This window comes from Scylla paramamosain, chromosome 5 (assembly GCF_035594125.1).
Source record: "Scylla paramamosain isolate STU-SP2022 chromosome 5, ASM3559412v1, whole genome shotgun sequence".
NCBI classification, from domain to species: Eukaryota; Metazoa; Arthropoda; class Malacostraca; order Decapoda; family Portunidae; genus Scylla; species Scylla paramamosain.
The window spans coordinates 24,187,556-24,192,555 of record NC_087155.1 but is presented as its reverse complement, the minus strand read 5'-3'; the positions used below and the strand labels follow the sequence as shown (position 1 = coordinate 24,192,555).

Sequence of the window (5,000 nt, the reverse complement as noted above, 5' to 3'; positions counted from 1 at the left end):
ATGCTAAGTAAGGCGTGGTAAAGAAAGGTAGGGTAAGATACGATATGGTTAGGGAAGGTAAAGTTAAGTTAGGTAAGGTTAGGTTAGGTTAAGAACAGTAAGGTAAGGTAAGATAAGGTAAGGTAAGGTTAACTATGGTACATATGTTAAGTTAGTCAAGGTATGGTAAAGAAAGGTAAGATACGATGTGGTTAGGAAAGGAAAAGTTAGATTAGGTAAGGTTACATCAAGGTAAGCTAAGGTAAGGTAATGCTAGATGGCAGGAACTTATCACATATGAATTATCTGTGGTGAAATCGTCAAGGAGGAATCTTGGCGAATAAAAGGAATTTACTTGAATGGAAGTTACGCAGAAACCACACACAAATGTACACACACAATGCAAAAAACTTCGACACAGCTCCCCTACCACCTCTATACAACACTTCCTCGCGACACATGTACATACACAACACAACCCTTGCACAACACCGCAACACCTCCCCAACGAAACACGCGGGCACCACACCAACACCTGAAAACCTGGACACAAGTATGAAAGCGTAACACCCACTCCCACACACACGTACACATACACACACACACACACACACACACACACACACACACACACACACACACACACACACACACACACAACGTGGTCAATATCCAATGCAATCACTTCTGCGTCAAAGAGAGAGAGAGAGAGAGAGAGAGAGAGAGAGAGAGAGAGAGAGAGAGAGAGAGAGAGAGAGAGAGAGAGAGAGAGAGAGACCCACCCTTGGCTTCCTCCTCGCCTTCACACAGCAATGAGAGACAGTTGTTAGTGGAAAAGTTCGGATGGAGTTAAGGCACTGGATTACCTTAGCTTTCACTTGATTAGTAAAGTTAGGTTCAGTGAGGGTTAAGTTGGAGCCAGATGCGAGGATGCGTTTCTGGAGGGGTCGCCAACTTAGCCTGGACGCTTGGGAGGAGGAGGAGGAGGAGTAAGGTCTGCACAGAGGGAAGGAAAGATGAGTTAGATTAGCTGAGGTAACGAGTTAAGTGGTTGTGCTGGTGAGAGGAAGAGAGGGGGGCAGGGAGGGAAGGCTGCGGGAAGGAGGCAGGACAGGAGGCACTTATACTGAGCAGGACACCAAGAAACCCTGACAGGTAATGGTAACCCTGGAGATGTTTAGGAGTGAGGCTGAGGGAGGTAGGTGAGGGAGAGGGAAAAAAAAAGAGGAAAGAAATAGAGAGGTAGTGCTGTGCTGATCAGGTCACAGGTCACCAAGAGGAGCTGGGTGTTACAGAGTCTCCCCTGCTGCTGTGCTGGGTCATATCCGGTCAGGCAGGTGCGCAGCAGCAGGGAATGTCCATCCAGCAGCGTGGCCAGCAATGACCGAGCAATACCGTGTTGAAAATAGCCATACAGATCACGTGGTCTCGGTGGAAATAAACAAGCGAAGGAAAAGCGAAGGGGAAAAAAGCAGCACCATTGTCATCAACACCACATCACCGCTATTCTCATCACCACCATCACACTGCACACTCTGCCTCACCCATACACGCACATCACATTTCCCTACCAACAAGCATTTCCACCTTCACACACTCATTACCACACCTTCCTTTTCTTTCATACTGTAGTTAGTCCTTCTCCAGTAAAAAAGCGCAGCCAAGTGTAGTGATACCAAACAAACACGTAATGAGCAAGAATCTGCGTCAAATTCCCTTGTAATCCTTTGAAGAAACAATGGCAGTTGATAATACCCACTGCCATCACTACCACCACCACCACTACTGCCCTCACCATCCTCACTGCCATCACCACCACCACCACTACTGCCCTCACCACCCCCACTGCCATCACCACCCCCCACTGCCATCACCACCGCCACACTCTCACACAGCCCTCACCACCCTCCGCTCTGCCCACGCACGCGGAACACGAGTGGAAAGGTCCAGGCTTCCAAATTCAGGAGAAGTAAAATTAAAGTTAAGAGCAATATATATATATACAGCTTCGCGAAATGGGCCACAAGTCCTCCACTCGCTCGCCACGCAACTCATGCTGCCGGACTCACATTCCACACACACACACACACACACACACACACACACACACACACACACACACACACACACACACACACACACACACAAGGCTGGTTTCCCTAGACTCTAGGCAAGCACGAGTCACCTTCAAGCTGTTTCCTTTCCTACGTAAGAACGAAAAAAAAAATTAGGAGGTGGGACTTCCAGCTTATCCTGTTCGTTCGTCCCTTCCCCTTCCTCCTTTTCCTCCTCCTCCTCCTCCTCCTCCTCCTCCTCCTCCTCCTCCTCCTCCTCCTCCTCCTCCTCCTCCTCCTCCTCCTGCTACTTTTCCTATTTTTCCAATCACCACCACTAACTACTGCACCCACACTACAAGCACAAGAGAGGCACGTGAGTGGTAGAATGGTAACATAAGTACGACTACTACTACTACTACTACTGTTGTTGCTATTGCTACTGCTGCTACTGCTGTTGCTGATGCTACAACAACAACAACAATAACAACAACGAAAGGACCACATTCATGAAACATTTATTCACGTATTTGCAATATTAAGACATTAATCAAAGTCCTTGATTTAAAAAGAAAAAAATATCATTACGTAACTTGAAAATAAATAATGCGAAGAAAAGTGTGTGTGTGTGTGTGTGTGTGTGTGTGTGTGTGTGTGTGTGTGTGTGTGTGTGTGTGTGTGTGTGTGTGTGTGTGTGTGTGTGTGTATGGCATGTCGCCGTGCTTAAGGTAGTATTTCATAGCTGTTAAAGAGAAACATGTCATCTCTGTTGGACGCTGCCCGCCCTTCCTTCCTGACTCCCCAGCCTCACACAGCGACGCACACACACACACACACACACACACACACACACACACACACACACACACACACACACACACAAACAAACAAAACCTACAGTGAATCTGCAAACATTTATCATTTCCCTTTATTAGATACCACCCGTGACACACACACACAAACACACACACACACAAAAACACCACAAAACCCACACATATCCCCACACTCTACCATAACATCATCCTAATAACCACCACCACCATTACCACCACACCACCACACCGCACCACAGTCTACATCGCGCGAGTCATAAAACCAAGTCACCACGCTGCCTCTCACGCCTCGCCTCGCATTGCCTCGTGCCTCACCACCTGGAGCGTGACGGGAAGGTATTCAAAGTGTAATTAATTTCTTCCCACAGCTAAGGTGAGGCAGCGAGGCGGCTCTCCATCTTCCACAGCTTCGCCCGCCAGCCTGCCTCTGTGCTTCTGTACCTGGCGAGATTACACAGCGGGAGTTAAGAGGTTGGAGAGAGAGAGAGAGAGAGAGAGAGAGAGAGAGAGAGAGAGAGAGAGAGAGAGAGAGAGAGAGAGAGAGAGAGAGAGAGAGAGAGAGAGAGGAGAGAGACTGACTGACTGACTGACTGACTGCCTCACTCACTCACACACACACACAGACACTCACTCACACACACACACACACACACACACACACACACACACACACACACACACACACACACACACACACACAGATTAAATGGATGAGGAGGAGGAGGAGGAGGAGTAGGAGGAGGAGGAGGAGGAGGAGGGAAATTTGGAGTGGAGAAAGTTGAAGTAGGGAGGAGGTGGAGGAAAGACAAGACTGAAGGTGTTGGGCAATGTGGAAGATTAGACAGCGGAAAAATGGCTGGGAAACATTGGAAGTGGAGAAGTGGATAAAAGATGAAGATGAAATGATGGGTAATTAGAGACAGAAGAGGTAATTGGAGAAGTGGAGGAGAGGGAATGGAAGTGGAAGTGGAGTAGAGAGAAGAAGGAAAACATGATATTGGGGAGGAGAAAGTGGACGATTAAAAAGATGGAAAGACAGAAATAATGAATCGGGAAGAGAAGATGAGAGGGGAAAAAATGCAGATAATGGATGGAAAGAAGCAGAAAAAGATGGAGAAGGAATAAACAGCGAGAGATAAAAGAATAAGAGATGTACGAAGATAGAAGAGAAAACAGAGAAGAATGGAGAAGAAATAAAAAAAGGAACGGATGGAGGACAAACAAGAAGAACCAAGATGGAGGAGGAACAAAATAAAATGGAGAAGGAATAAAGAGAGATGAAGAAACAGATGGAAATAGAAGAAAAATTACCAAAGAAGAATGAAAAAATAAAAAAAAGACGGATGGGGGAGGAACAGGAACCAAGATGGAGGAAAAACAAAGAAAAAATGGAGAAGGAATAAATAAAGATAAAGGAGAAATTAGCAGAGAAAGAGAGAACGAACACGGAGAGAAATGGCGGAGGGACAAGCAGAGGAATGGATGAGGGGAAAAAAAGGGAATGTAGACGAGGGTAGCGCGGGGAGGGAGGAGGAAGAGGAGGAGGGGACGTGGAGGGGAAGATAGAGCATGTCACACCAGGTAACAAGGGGCGTGGCGTTAATAATAATCACACCTGTACCTAGCTACCTGCACACCGCCATGCCAGGTGAGGGACGCCACTCCCTCACCTGGTACTTGTATCTATAACGCCACCCCCTCATCTCCTCCCCCATCACTACATACACCCCTTCACTTATCATCACTCGTCCATCATCACCCTCACCACCAGTTTCATCACCCTTGCTTACACACCAACTCCCCATTCCCCTGTCAGCCCCACTCTTACAATGACTCATCACCCCCTTTCTCTCCACCCTCGCCCCATCAACCCTCCCTTATTCCCTCCCTCTCGTGCTTAAAAGTACCCTACTTCCCACCCCCCATAGAATCCCTTCCATCCTTCATTCCCATTACCTCCTATTCCCTCATAATCAGTTCCCTTGATTCCTCTCTTCTCTATCTACTATTTCCTCCCTTTAACCCCTCTTCCCATTTCTACTCCCCTCCCATTCTCTCTCTATCCCCCTCTACCCTTTTTCCCTTTAAACCTCTCTTCCCTCCCATTTCTTTCACACTCAGCTCCCTCAAT

General features: G+C 47.4%; 1 protein-coding gene across 2 annotated transcripts in view; it reads right to left on the bottom strand.

Moving 5' to 3' along the window:
- The window catches only part of LOC135100687 (neuroendocrine convertase 1-like), a 161,903-nt gene that overhangs the window by 91,565 nt on the left and 65,338 nt on the right, over positions 1 to 5,000 (bottom strand). The gene's annotated exons all lie outside the window — the stretch shown is intronic.